Here is a 14,684-nt window from a genome sequence, read left to right as displayed (position 1 = left end):
CTGATTTGAAATTCCGCTGAGGTTGACTTTGCCTTTCATCCTTTCGCTGTTGATAAAATAAATAGTAGTCGAATACTGAGGTCAATATAATCGACTAGCTTTCCCCTCCCCTGCCAAAATTTCAGGCCTTGTGCCGATAGTAGAAAGGATTGTTTCCGAACTTGTTAGAGCGTCGAGCTGGCAAAATCGTCAGCGCGCCGAACAAAAATGCTTTTCGGCATTTCGTCTGTCCTTACGTTCTGAATTCAAATACTGCCGAGGTCGACTTTGCCTTTCATCCTTTCGGGTTGATAAAATAAGTACCAGTTGAACACCAGTGTTCAACTGGTAATCGACTTATTCCTACCACGAAATTGCTAGCCTAGCTTATTTCCTAACTCATTTCTCTGCAAATGTTTTTTATGCATACGTATTATATTTTGTATGTTTACAAGTTGTTATTTTTATGTATAGAACTGAATGAGTTGCTTTTCCCCACTAAAAAATTCATTCGAATGCATCTCACTTTATAACATGAAAATCAATAGGAATACTTGTTTCGCATTACGGAATTTCGCGTCAGGCTGAATCTTCCGTGAATGTATTACTTTCGTAGGGCAATGGACTGCTGCATTTTAATTTCGTTTTTCGAGTTCAAATCCACGAAAATTCTCTTTATCTTTTTGTTCCTTCAAAGTGAAAACTACTGATCATGTTAATCATTAGGCAAGTGACTTCTACTATAGCCTCGTGCCCACCAAAGCCTTTGAGTAAATTTGTTAGACGGAAACTGAAAAAATGGTCTCATATATATATATATATATATATATATATATATATATATATATATATATATATATATCTATGTGTGTGTGTGTGTGTGTGTGTGTGTGTGTGTGTGTCTATGTTTGTACCCCATCACCGTTTGACAACCGGTGTTGGTGTGCTTGCGTTCCAGTAACATTAGCGGTACGGCAATAAGACACCGATAGAATAATTAAAAAAAAACTACTGGGGCCGGTTCGTTCGACTAAAATCATTCGAGGCGGTACTCCAGTATGGCCATAGTCTAGTAACTGAAACAAGTGAACGATAAAAGATAAAATCCACTTTCAGGTCTATTACATTGTCATAAACTTCAAAATTATTATGTCGTAAATACATCGGCAGCCCGGCTAGCTCAGTCGGTAGAGCACGAGACTCTTAATCTCGGGGTCGTGGGTTCGAGCCCCACGTTGGGCGAAATGCATTTTTCTTTTTTTTTTAATAAAAAGAACATTTTGCTAGCTATTTTACATTAATATATTATTTGATAATACTTGTATATTATTTAATAATTATTTAAAAACTAATTTCAACTATTTTGTAATTAGTGTTATTAATTCCTAATGAAAATATGAAATCGGTTCCTCAGTTCGTTTAATTTACTGGGTAATCGTGAATAACGTTGTTGTTCTTTAGGTAACCGCATTATATATGATATTTCGCTAATGTCACAGATTTCGTTAAGAACCCCTCAAGCGGTGGATTATCACTATTTCAATCGATTGAAACATTTATGGTCGATAAAATTTAATACCAGTCAAATAATAGGATCCATTTAATCTACTTCTGTGTTTCCCCAGACGTCAGATCTTGTGTCTATGTTAGAAATGAAGAGTTGGTTCCTTGGCAGAGTTTTTATGGCTTTGGGAAATGCGTTGCAATATTACTTGATGCTCTTTATAATCTGAGGACAAATCCCGCCGAAAACAACCTTATGGGCTTCGTAAAATAAGCAACTTAAACTAATAAGTGGGGGAATAAACTGTTTCCTAGAAATATCAAGGTGAGAGATTAAATGATATTCTGTGGTATGAATTTATCACTTGTTTAAGGTTATACCACATACACAAATATTAAGCGGTTTTAACTTAACTGTTTGTCACCATTTCGAGTCAATAATCAGTGTATCCCAGTGTATCTTCAATATCATCGAATATTTACATATTGAAGACAAACTTTTGCAATCATCACAAAGTTTAGTAAGATAGTTAATGCAGTGAGCGAAAATAAATAAATAAGTAAGTAAGTAAATAAATAAATAGAATAAAGAAAATACCTTATTAAAATCACAATCTTACAGAAATAATTGTTAGTGTTCAAGATGAATCTTGTTCAGGATGTCAAGTTATACAACTTCGAAATCTAATCTAATTTACATCCTCATACTCTCATTAACAAATTCCATGCACATTTTGGAAAATACTTCCGACTGGAAAAATCGAAGATGAAATGTTGTAATCATCAGAGCGTTTAGTAAAACAACCGCCGTCATTATTGACAGCTATTCTAGTGAGCACTTCAGTTCTATGAACTTGTAATAAAGAAAGTAATTATCAGTGAATAAAAGAAACTGATCGGCCCGGCTAGCTCAGTCGGTAGAGCACGAGACTCTTAATCTCGGGGTCGTGGGTTCGAGCCCCACGTTGGGCGCAATATGTTTTTGCTGGTTCTGAATCCTATGGAAAATCTATTCAGATAAACTTGATTTTATATATTTTTATCTTCTGCCTGTTTCAGTCATCAAACTGCGGTCATGCCGGGGCACCACTTTGAATTTTTAGTCGAATGAATCAACCGCCCAGAGCTTAATATTTAAGCCTTGTGCTTATTCTATCCGTCTCTTTGCCGAACCGCTATGTTACGGGGACGCAAACACACCAGCACCAGTTACCAAGCGGTGGCACAATACAGACAATAAGATGCACACACACTCACACACACACACGCACACACGACGGGCGTCTTTCAGTTTCCACCTACCAAATCCATTCACAAAGCTTTGGTAGAACCAAGGCTATAGTAGAATACACTTACCCAAGGAGCCACGCAGTGAGACTGAACTTGGAACTGTGTAGTTGGGAAACAAGCTTCTTATCACACAGCGAAGAATATAAACATAAAAATTACATGCGGTGCTTACAACGAAAGTACGAGTCAACCACAGAACAGTAAGAGCCACAACGTCGTTTATTACTTCCTTTTACCGGTGTCCAGTTGCTTTACATTTTTTGCGTGTGGGTTCCATCTTTCGAGTTAATAAACATAATGAACTTGTTCACTGTTCTATGGTGAAAATTATTACCATCAATTTCAGGAATGTGAGAGTAGGTCCTCTCCAAGTTACTGAAAATTGTGATTCCTGGTAGAATCAAACTAACGTATGCATTCCTCCTGTGTGTCACGATTCCGACATGGCATCGCTTAAAGACAAACATGGCTGGTTTGGCGACACACTCCAGTGCTCATGTAGAATTCCTCCTCGGAACTATTTAAGTCTTGAGAAAATTGTTTCGTCTCTCTCAACAATCTTCTCAGGACCGCCAATCTGAATGGGTTGTGGGGCAGGTTCTAAGCACATATTTCACGAACACAGCTATTGTAATCAACATCCGTGCAGTGACAAGCAGACTGCACCTTGGCTTGCTACTATGGAATCAAGCACCAATTTCAAAATTTAAAAGCTATTAAATTTTTATTTATAAATTTATGGCAAAACTGAACCTCATTTCCGTAATTAGAATACAAAACTATATCAATAGAGCAAACTTGAAATCAATTGGAGCAAAATTAAAGGAAGTGAAAAGTGTGAGCCAAACAGAAGGATCCACGTTTAGTATTATAAATATGCAGAGGATTATTTTGATTATAAATAACAGAGGCAACAAGTTGCCAAAATCGTTAGCACGGAGGACAAAATGCTTAGCGGCATATCGTCTGTCTTTACGTTCTGATTTGAAATTCCGCTGAGGTTGACTTTGCCTTTCATCCTTTCGCTGTTGATAAAATAAATAGTAGTCGAATACTGAGGTCAATATAATCGACTAGCTTTCCCCTCCCCTGCCAAAATTTCAGGCCTTGTGCCGATAGTAGAAAGGATTGTTTCCGAACTTGTTAGAGCGTCGAGCTGGCAAAATCGTCAGCGCGCCGAACAAAAATGCTTTTCGGCATTTCGTCTGTCCTTACGTTCTGAATTCAAATACTGCCGAGGTCGACTTTGCCTTTCATCCTTTCGGGTTGATAAAATAAGTACCAGTTGAACACCAGTGTTCAACTGGTAATCGACTTATTCCTACCACGAAATTGCTAGCCTAGCTTATTTCCTAACTCATTTCTCTGCAAATGTTTTTTATGCATACGTATTATATTTTGTATGTTTACAAGTTGTTATTTTTATGTATAGAACTGAATGAGTTGCTTTTCCCCACTAAAAAATTCATTCGAATGCATCTCACTTTATAACATGAAAATCAATAGGAATACTTGTTTCGCATTACGGAATTTCGCGTCAGGCTGAATCTTCCGTGAATGTATTACTTTCGTAGGGCAATGGACTGCTGCATTTTAATTTCGTTTTTCGAGTTCAAATCCACGAAAATTCTCTTTATCTTTTTGTTCCTTCAAAGTGAAAACTACTGATCATGTTAATCATTAGGCAAGTGACTTCTACTATAGCCTCGTGCCCACCAAAGCCTTTGAGTAAATTTGTTAGACGGAAACTGAAAAAATGGTCTCATATATATATATATATATATATATATATATATATATATATATATATATATATATCTATGTGTGTGTGTGTGTGTGTGTGTGTGTGTGTGTGTGTCTATGTTTGTACCCCATCACCGTTTGACAACCGGTGTTGGTGTGCTTGCGTTCCAGTAACATTAGCGGTACGGCAATAAGACACCGATAGAATAATTAAAAAAAAACTACTGGGGCCGGTTCGTTCGACTAAAATCATTCGAGGCGGTACTCCAGTATGGCCATAGTCTAGTAACTGAAACAAGTGAACGATAAAAGATAAAATCCACTTTCAGGTCTATTACATTGTCATAAACTTCAAAATTATTATGTCGTAAATACATCGGCAGCCCGGCTAGCTCAGTCGGTAGAGCACGAGACTCTTAATCTCGGGGTCGTGGGTTCGAGCCCCACGTTGGGCGAAATGCATTTTTCTTTTTTTTTTAATAAAAAGAACATTTTGCTAGCTATTTTACATTAATATATTATTTGATAATACTTGTATATTATTTAATAATTATTTAAAAACTAATTTCAACTATTTTGTAATTAGTGTTATTAATTCCTAATGAAAATATGAAATCGGTTCCTCAGTTCGTTTAATTTACTGGGTAATCGTGAATAACGTTGTTGTTCTTTAGGTAACCGCATTATATATGATATTTCGCTAATGTCACAGATTTCGTTAAGAACCCCTCAAGCGGTGGATTATCACTATTTCAATCGATTGAAACATTTATGGTCGATAAAATTTAATACCAGTCAAATAATAGGATCCATTTAATCTACTTCTGTGTTTCCCCAGACGTCAGATCTTGTGTCTATGTTAGAAATGAAGAGTTGGTTCCTTGGCAGAGTTTTTATGGCTTTGGGAAATGCGTTGCAATATTACTTGATGCTCTTTATAATCTGAGGACAAATCCCGCCGAAAACAACCTTATGGGCTTCGTAAAATAAGCAACTTAAACTAATAAGTGGGGGAATAAACTGTTTCCTAGAAATATCAAGGTGAGAGATTAAATGATATTCTGTGGTATGAATTTATCACTTGCTTAAGGTTATACCACATACACAAATATTAAGCGGTTTTAACTTAACTGTTTGTCACCATTTCGAGTCAATAATCAGTGTATCCCAGTGTATCTTCAATATCATCGAATATTTACATATTGAAGACAAACTTTTGCAATCATCACAAAGTTTAGTAAGATAGTTAATGCAGTGAGCGAAAATAAATAAATAAGTAAGTAAGTAAATAAATAAATAGAATAAAGAAAATACCTTATTAAAATCACAATCTTACAGAAATAATTGTTAGTGTTCAAGATGAATCTTGTTCAGGATGTCAAGTTATACAACTTCGAAATCTAATCTAATTTACATCCTCATACTCTCATTAACAAATTCCATGCACATTTTGGAAAATACTTCCGACTGGAAAAATCGAAGATGAAATGTTGTAATCATCAGAGCGTTTAGTAAAACAACCGCCGTCATTATTGACAGCTATTCTAGTGAGCACTTCAGTTCTATGAACTTGTAATAAAGAAAGTAATTATCAGTGAATAAAAGAAACTGATCGGCCCGGCTAGCTCAGTCGGTAGAGCACGAGACTCTTAATCTCGGGGTCGTGGGTTCGAGCCCCACGTTGGGCGCAATATGTTTTTGCTGGTTCTGAATCCTATGGAAAATCTATTCAGATAAACTTGATTTTATATATTTTTATCTTCTGCCTGTTTCAGTCATCAAACTGCGGTCATGCCGGGGCACCACTTTGAATTTTTAGTCGAATGAATCAACCGCCCAGAGCTTAATATTTAAGCCTTGTGCTTATTCTATCCGTCTCTTTGCCGAACCGCTATGTTACGGGGACGCAAACACACCAGCACCAGTTACCAAGCGGTGGCACAATACAGACAATAAGATGCACACACACTCACACACACACACGCACACACGACGGGCGTCTTTCAGTTTCCACCTACCAAATCCATTCACAAAGCTTTGGTAGAACCAAGGCTATAGTAGAATACACTTACCCAAGGAGCCACGCAGTGAGACTGAACTTGGAACTGTGTAGTTGGGAAACAAGCTTCTTATCACACAGCGAAGAATATAAACATAAAAATTACATGCGGTGCTTACAACGAAAGTACGAGTCAACCACAGAACAGTAAGAGCCACAACGTCGTTTATTACTTCCTTTTACCGGTGTCCAGTTGCTTTACATTTTTTGCGTGTGGGTTCCATCTTTCGAGTTAATAAACATAATGAACTTGTTCACTGTTCTATGGTGAAAATTATTACCATCAATTTCAGGAATGTGAGAGTAGGTCCTCTCCAAGTTACTGAAAATTGTGATTCCTGGTAGAATCAAACTAACGTATGCATTCCTCCTGTGTGTCACGATTCCGACATGGCATCGCTTAAAGACAAACATGGCTGGTTTGGCGACACACTCCAGTGCTCATGTAGAATTCCTCCTCGGAACTATTTAAGTCTTGAGAAAATTGTTTCGTCTCTCTCAACAATCTTCTCAGGACCGCCAATCTGAATGGGTTGTGGGGCAGGTTCTAAGCACATATTTCACGAACACAGCTATTGTAATCAACATCCGTGCAGTGACAAGCAGACTGCACCTTGGCTTGCTACTATGGAATCAAGCACCAATTTCAAAATTTAAAAGCTATTAAATTTTTATTTATAAATTTATGGCAAAACTGAACCTCATTTCCGTAATTAGAATACAAAACTATATCAATAGAGCAAACTTGAAATCAATTGGAGCAAAATTAAAGGAAGTGAAAAGTGTGAGCCAAACAGAAGGATCCACGTTTAGTATTATAAATATGCAGAGGATTATTTTGATTATAAATAACAGAGGCAAAAAGTTGCCAAAATCGTTAGCACGGAGGACAAAATGCTTAGCGGCATATCGTCTGTCTTTACGTTCTGATTTGAAATTCCGCTGAGGTTGACTTTGCCTTTCATCCTTTCGCTGTTGATAAAATAAATAGTAGTCGAATACTGAGGTCAATATAATCGACTAGCTTTCCCCTCCCCTGCCAAAATTTCAGGCCTTGTGCCGATAGTAGAAAGGATTGTTTCCGAACTTGTTAGAGCGTCGAGCTGGCAAAATCGTCAGCGCGCCGAACAAAAATGCTTTTCGGCATTTCGTCTGTCCTTACGTTCTGAATTCAAATACTGCCGAGGTCGACTTTGCCTTTCATCCTTTCGGGTTGATAAAATAAGTACCAGTTGAACACCAGTGTTCAACTGGTAATCGACTTATTCCTACCACGAAATTGCTAGCCTAGCTTATTTCCTAACTCATTTCTCTGCAAATGTTTTTTATGCATACGTATTATATTTTGTATGTTTACAAGTTGTTATTTTTATGTATAGAACTGAATGAGTTGCTTTTCCCCACTAAAAAATTCATTCGAATGCATCTCACTTTATAACATGAAAATCAATAGGAATACTTGTTTCGCATTACGGAATTTCGCGTCAGGCTGAATCTTCCGTGAATGTATTACTTTCGTAGGGCAATGGACTGCTGCATTTTAATTTCGTTTTTCGAGTTCAAATCCACGAAAATTCTCTTTATCTTTTTGTTCCTTCAAAGTGAAAACTACTGATCATGTTAATCATTAGGCAAGTGACTTCTACTATAGCCTCGTGCCCACCAAAGCCTTTGAGTAAATTTGTTAGACGGAAACTGAAAAAATGGTCTCATATATATATATATATATATATATATATATATATATATATATATATATATATCTATGTGTGTGTGTGTGTGTGTGTGTGTGTGTGTGTGTGTGTGTGTGTGTGTCTATGTTTGTACCCCATCACCGTTTGACAACCGGTGTTGGTGTGCTTGCGTTCCAGTAACATTAGCGGTACGGCAATAAGACACCGATAGAATAATTAAAAAAAAACTACTGGGGCCGGTTCGTTCGACTAAAATCATTCGAGGCGGTACTCCAGTATGGCCATAGTCTAGTAACTGAAACAAGTGAACGATAAAAGATAAAATCCACTTTCAGGTCTATTACATTGTCATAAACTTCAAAATTATTATGTCGTAAATACATCGGCAGCCCGGCTAGCTCAGTCGGTAGAGCACGAGACTCTTAATCTCGGGGTCGTGGGTTCGAGCCCCACGTTGGGCGAAATGCATTTTTCTTTTTTTTTTAATAAAAAGAACATTTTGCTAGCTATTTTACATTAATATATTATTTGATAATACTTGTATATTATTTAATAATTATTTAAAAACTAATTTCAACTATTTTGTAATTAGTGTTATTAATTCCTAATGAAAATATGAAATCGGTTCCTCAGTTCGTTTAATTTACTGGGTAATCGTGAATAACGTTGTTGTTCTTTAGGTAACCGCATTATATATGATATTTCGCTAATGTCACAGATTTCGTTAAGAACCCCTCAAGCGGTGGATTATCACTATTTCAATCGATTGAAACATTTATGGTCGATAAAATTTAATACCAGTCAAATAATAGGATCCATTTAATCTACTTCTGTGTTTCCCCAGACGTCAGATCTTGTGTCTATGTTAGAAATGAAGAGTTGGTTCCTTGGCAGAGTTTTTATGGCTTTGGGAAATGCGTTGCAATATTACTTGATGCTCTTTATAATCTGAGGACAAATCCCGCCGAAAACAACCTTATGGGCTTCGTAAAATAAGCAACTTAAACTAATAAGTGGGGGAATAAACTGTTTCCTAGAAATATCAAGGTGAGAGATTAAATGATATTCTGTGGTATGAATTTATCACTTGTTTAAGGTTATACCACATACACAAATATTAAGCGGTTTTAACTTAACTGTTTGTCACCATTTCGAGTCAATAATCAGTGTATCCCAGTGTATCTTCAATATCATCGAATATTTACATATTGAAGACAAACTTTTGCAATCATCACAAAGTTTAGTAAGATAGTTAATGCAGTGAGCGAAAATAAATAAATAAGTAAGTAAGTAAATAAATAAATAGAATAAAGAAAATACCTTATTAAAATCACAATCTTACAGAAATAATTGTTAGTGTTCAAGATGAATCTTGTTCAGGATGTCAAGTTATACAACTTCGAAATCTAATCTAATTTACATCCTCATACTCTCATTAACAAATTCTATGCACATTTTGGAAAATACTTCCGACTGGAAAAATCGAAGATGAAATGTTGTAATCATCAGAGCGTTTAGTAAAACAACCGCCGTCATTATTGACAGCTATTCTAGTGAGCACTTCAGTTCTATGAACTTGTAATAAAGAAAGTAATTATCAGTGAATAAAAGAAACTGATCGGCCCGGCTAGCTCAGTCGGTAGAGCACGAGACTCTTAATCTCGGGGTCGTGGGTTCGAGCCCCACGTTGGGCGCAATATGTTTTTGCTGGTTCTGAATCCTATGGAAAATCTATTCAGATAAACTTGATTTTATATATTTTTATCTTCTGCCTGTTTCAGTCATCAAACTGCGGTCATGCCGGGGCACCACTTTGAATTTTTAGTCGAATGAATCAACCGCCCAGAGCTTAATATTTAAGCCTTGTGCTTATTCTATCCGTCTCTTTGCCGAACCGCTATGTTACGGGGACGCAAACACACCAGCACCAGTTACCAAGCGGTGGCACAATACAGACAATAAGATGCACACACACTCACACACACACACGCACACACGACGGGCGTCTTTCAGTTTCCACCTACCAAATCCATTCACAAAGCTTTGGTAGAACCAAGGCTATAGTAGAATACACTTACCCAAGGAGCCACGCAGTGAGACTGAACTTGGAACTGTGTAGTTGGGAAACAAGCTTCTTATCACACAGCGAAGAATATAAACATAAAAATTACATGCGGTGCTTACAACGAAAGTACGAGTCAACCACAGAACAGTAAGAGCCACAACGTCGTTTATTACTTCCTTTTACCGGTGTCCAGTTGCTTTACATTTTTTGCGTGTGGGTTCCATCTTTCGAGTTAATAAACATAATGAACTTGTTCACTGTTCTATGGTGAAAATTATTACCATCAATTTCAGGAATGTGAGAGTAGGTCCTCTCCAAGTTACTGAAAATTGTGATTCCTGGTAGAATCAAACTAACGTATGCATTCCTCCTGTGTGTCACGATTCCGACATGGCATCGCTTAAAGACAAACATGGCTGGTTTGGCGACACACTCCAGTGCTCATGTAGAATTCCTCCTCGGAACTATTTAAGTCTTGAGAAAATTGTTTCGTCTCTCTCAACAATCTTCTCAGGACCGCCAATCTGAATGGGTTGTGGGGCAGGTTCTAAGCACATATTTCACGAACACAGCTATTGTAATCAACATCCGTGCAGTGACAAGCAGACTGCACCTTGGCTTGCTACTATGGAATCAAGCACCAATTTCAAAATTTAAAAGCTATTAAATTTTTATTTATAAATTTATGGCAAAACTGAACCTCATTTCCGTAATTAGAATACAAAACTATATCAATAGAGCAAACTTGAAATCAATTGGAGCAAAATTAAAGGAAGTGAAAAGTGTGAGCCAAACAGAAGGATCCACGTTTAGTATTATAAATATGCAGAGGATTATTTTGATTATAAATAACAGAGGCAAAAAGTTGCCAAAATCGTTAGCACGGAGGACAAAATGCTTAGCGGCATATCGTCTGTCTTTACGTTCTGATTTGAAATTCCGCTGAGGTTGACTTTGCCTTTCATCCTTTCGCTGTTGATAAAATAAATAGTAGTCGAATACTGAGGTCAATATAATCGACTAGCTTTCCCCTCCCCTGCCAAAATTTCAGGCCTTGTGCCGATAGTAGAAAGGATTGTTTCCGAACTTGTTAGAGCGTCGAGCTGGCAAAATCGTCAGCGCGCCGAACAAAAATGCTTTTCGGCATTTCGTCTGTCCTTACGTTCTGAATTCAAATACTGCCGAGGTCGACTTTGCCTTTCATCCTTTCGGGTTGATAAAATAAGTACCAGTTGAACACCAGTGTTCAACTGGTAATCGACTTATTCCTACCACGAAATTGCTAGCCTAGCTTATTTCCTAACTCATTTCTCTGCAAATGTTTTTTATGCATACGTATTATATTTTGTATGTTTACAAGTTGTTATTTTTATGTATAGAACTGAATGAGTTGCTTTTCCCCACTAAAAAATTCATTCGAATGCATCTCACTTTATAACATGAAAATCAATAGGAATACTTGTTTCGCATTACGGAATTTCGCGTCAGGCTGAATCTTCCGTGAATGTATTACTTTCGTAGGGCAATGGACTGCTGCATTTTAATTTCGTTTTTCGAGTTCAAATCCACGAAAATTCTCTTTATCTTTTTGTTCCTTCAAAGTGAAAACTACTGATCATGTTAATCATTAGGCAAGTGACTTCTACTATAGCCTCGTGCCCACCAAAGCCTTTGAGTAAATTTGTTAGACGGAAACTGAAAAAATGGTCTCATATATATATATATATATATATATATATATATATATATATATATATATATATCTATGTGTGTGTGTGTGTGTGTGTGTGTGTGTGTGTGTGTGTGTGTGTGTGTCTATGTTTGTACCCCATCACCGTTTGACAACCGGTGTTGGTGTGCTTGCGTTCCAGTAACATTAGCGGTACGGCAATAAGACACCGATAGAATAATTAAAAAAAAACTACTGGGGCCGGTTCGTTCGACTAAAATCATTCGAGGCGGTACTCCAGTATGGCCATAGTCTAGTAACTGAAACAAGTGAACGATAAAAGATAAAATCCACTTTCAGGTCTATTACATTGTCATAAACTTCAAAATTATTATGTCGTAAATACATCGGCAGCCCGGCTAGCTCAGTCGGTAGAGCACGAGACTCTTAATCTCGGGGTCGTGGGTTCGAGCCCCACGTTGGGCGAAATGCATTTTTCTTTTTTTTTTAATAAAAAGAACATTTTGCTAGCTATTTTACATTAATATATTATTTGATAATACTTGTATATTATTTAATAATTATTTAAAAACTAATTTCAACTATTTTGTAATTAGTGTTATTAATTCCTAATGAAAATATGAAATCGGTTCCTCAGTTCGTTTAATTTACTGGGTAATCGTGAATAACGTTGTTGTTCTTTAGGTAACCGCATTATATATGATATTTCGCTAATGTCACAGATTTCGTTAAGAACCCCTCAAGCGGTGGATTATCACTATTTCAATCGATTGAAACATTTATGGTCGATAAAATTTAATACCAGTCAAATAATAGGATCCATTTAATCTACTTCTGTGTTTCCCCAGACGTCAGATCTTGTGTCTATGTTAGAAATGAAGAGTTGGTTCCTTGGCAGAGTTTTTATGGCTTTGGGAAATGCGTTGCAATATTACTTGATGCTCTTTATAATCTGAGGACAAATCCCGCCGAAAACAACCTTATGGGCTTCGTAAAATAAGCAACTTAAACTAATAAGTGGGGGAATAAACTGTTTCCTAGAAATATCAAGGTGAGAGATTAAATGATATTCTGTGGTATGAATTTATCACTTGTTTAAGGTTATACCACATACACAAATATTAAGCGGTTTTAACTTAACTGTTTGTCACCATTTCGAGTCAATAATCAGTGTATCCCAGTGTATCTTCAATATCATCGAATATTTACATATTGAAGACAAACTTTTGCAATCATCACAAAGTTTAGTAAGATAGTTAATGCAGTGAGCGAAAATAAATAAATAAGTAAGTAAGTAAATAAATAAATAGAATAAAGAAAATACCTTATTAAAATCACAATCTTACAGAAATAATTGTTAGTGTTCAAGATGAATCTTGTTCAGGATGTCAAGTTATACAACTTCGAAATCTAATCTAATTTACATCCTCATACTCTCATTAACAAATTCTATGCACATTTTGGAAAATACTTCCGACTGGAAAAATCGAAGATGAAATGTTGTAATCATCAGAGCGTTTAGTAAAACAACCGCCGTCATTATTGACAGCTATTCTAGTGAGCACTTCAGTTCTATGAACTTGTAATAAAGAAAGTAATTATCAGTGAATAAAAGAAACTGATCGGCCCGGCTAGCTCAGTCGGTAGAGCACGAGACTCTTAATCTCGGGGTCGTGGGTTCGAGCCCCACGTTGGGCGCAATATGTTTTTGCTGGTTCTGAATCCTATGGAAAATCTATTCAGATAAACTTGATTTTATATATTTTTATCTTCTGCCTGTTTCAGTCATCAAACTGCGGTCATGCCGGGGCACCACTTTGAATTTTTAGTCGAATGAATCAACCGCCCAGAGCTTAATATTTAAGCCTTGTGCTTATTCTATCCGTCTCTTTGCCGAACCGCTATGTTACGGGGACGCAAACACACCAGCACCAGTTACCAAGCGGTGGCACAATACAGACAATAAGATGCACACACACTCACACACACACACGCACACACGACGGGCGTCTTTCAGTTTCCACCTACCAAATCCATTCACAAAGCTTTGGTAGAACCAAGGCTATAGTAGAATACACTTACCCAAGGAGCCACGCAGTGAGACTGAACTTGGAACTGTGTAGTTGGGAAACAAGCTTCTTATCACACAGCGAAGAATATAAACATAAAAATTACATGCGGTGCTTACAACGAAAGTACGAGTCAACCACAGAACAGTAAGAGCCACAACGTCGTTTATTACTTCCTTTTACCGGTGTCCAGTTGCTTTACATTTTTTGCGTGTGGGTTCCATCTTTCGAGTTAATAAACATAATGAACTTGTTCACTGTTCTATGGTGAAAATTATTACCATCAATTTCAGGAATGTGAGAGTAGGTCCTCTCCAAGTTACTGAAAATTGTGATTCCTGGTAGAATCAAACTAACGTATGCATTCCTCCTGTGTGTCACGATTCCGACATGGCATCGCTTAAAGACAAACATGGCTGGTTTGGCGACACACTCCAGTGCTCATGTAGAATTCCTCCTCGGAACTATTTAAGTCTTGAGAAAATTGTTTCGTCTCTCTCAACAATCTTCTCAGGACCGCCAATCTGAATGGGTTGTGGGGCAGGTTCTAAGCACATATTTCACGAACACAGCTATTGTAATCAACATCCGT

The 14,684-nt window shown here is 37.0% G+C and overlaps 8 non-coding genes across 8 annotated transcripts; all 8 read left to right on the top strand.

Moving 5' to 3' along the window:
- The first annotated feature begins 1,148 nt into the window (after nucleotides 1-1,148).
- On the top strand, nucleotides 1,149-1,221 carry Trnak-cuu (transfer RNA lysine (anticodon CUU)). Its single transcript has one exon. It is a non-coding gene; the product is annotated as a tRNA-Lys (tRNA).
- A 1,160-nt stretch (nucleotides 1,222-2,381) lies between these two features.
- Nucleotides 2,382-2,454, top strand: Trnak-cuu (transfer RNA lysine (anticodon CUU)). Its single transcript has one exon. It is a non-coding gene; the product is annotated as a tRNA-Lys (tRNA).
- A 2,443-nt stretch (nucleotides 2,455-4,897) lies between these two features.
- Trnak-cuu (transfer RNA lysine (anticodon CUU)) lies at nucleotides 4,898-4,970 on the top strand. The gene has a single exon. It is a non-coding gene; the product is annotated as a tRNA-Lys (tRNA).
- A 1,160-nt stretch (nucleotides 4,971-6,130) lies between these two features.
- On the top strand, nucleotides 6,131-6,203 carry Trnak-cuu (transfer RNA lysine (anticodon CUU)). Its single transcript has one exon. It is a non-coding gene; the product is annotated as a tRNA-Lys (tRNA).
- Nucleotides 6,204-8,656: 2,453 nt separating this feature from the next.
- Nucleotides 8,657-8,729, top strand: Trnak-cuu (transfer RNA lysine (anticodon CUU)). The gene has a single exon. It is a non-coding gene; the product is annotated as a tRNA-Lys (tRNA).
- A 1,160-nt stretch (nucleotides 8,730-9,889) lies between these two features.
- Nucleotides 9,890-9,962, top strand: Trnak-cuu (transfer RNA lysine (anticodon CUU)). Its single transcript has one exon. It is a non-coding gene; the product is annotated as a tRNA-Lys (tRNA).
- A 2,453-nt stretch (nucleotides 9,963-12,415) lies between these two features.
- Nucleotides 12,416-12,488, top strand: Trnak-cuu (transfer RNA lysine (anticodon CUU)). Its single transcript has one exon. It is a non-coding gene; the product is annotated as a tRNA-Lys (tRNA).
- Nucleotides 12,489-13,648: 1,160 nt separating this feature from the next.
- Trnak-cuu (transfer RNA lysine (anticodon CUU)) lies at nucleotides 13,649-13,721 on the top strand. The gene has a single exon. It is a non-coding gene; the product is annotated as a tRNA-Lys (tRNA).
- The last annotated feature ends 963 nt before the right edge of the window (nucleotides 13,722-14,684 follow it).

This window comes from Octopus bimaculoides, chromosome 3 (assembly GCF_046866305.1).
Source record: "Octopus bimaculoides isolate indiv1 chromosome 3, ASM4686630v1, whole genome shotgun sequence".
NCBI classification, from domain to species: Eukaryota; Metazoa; Mollusca; class Cephalopoda; order Octopoda; family Octopodidae; genus Octopus; species Octopus bimaculoides.
This window is presented reverse-complemented; position numbering and strand designations above follow the sequence as displayed.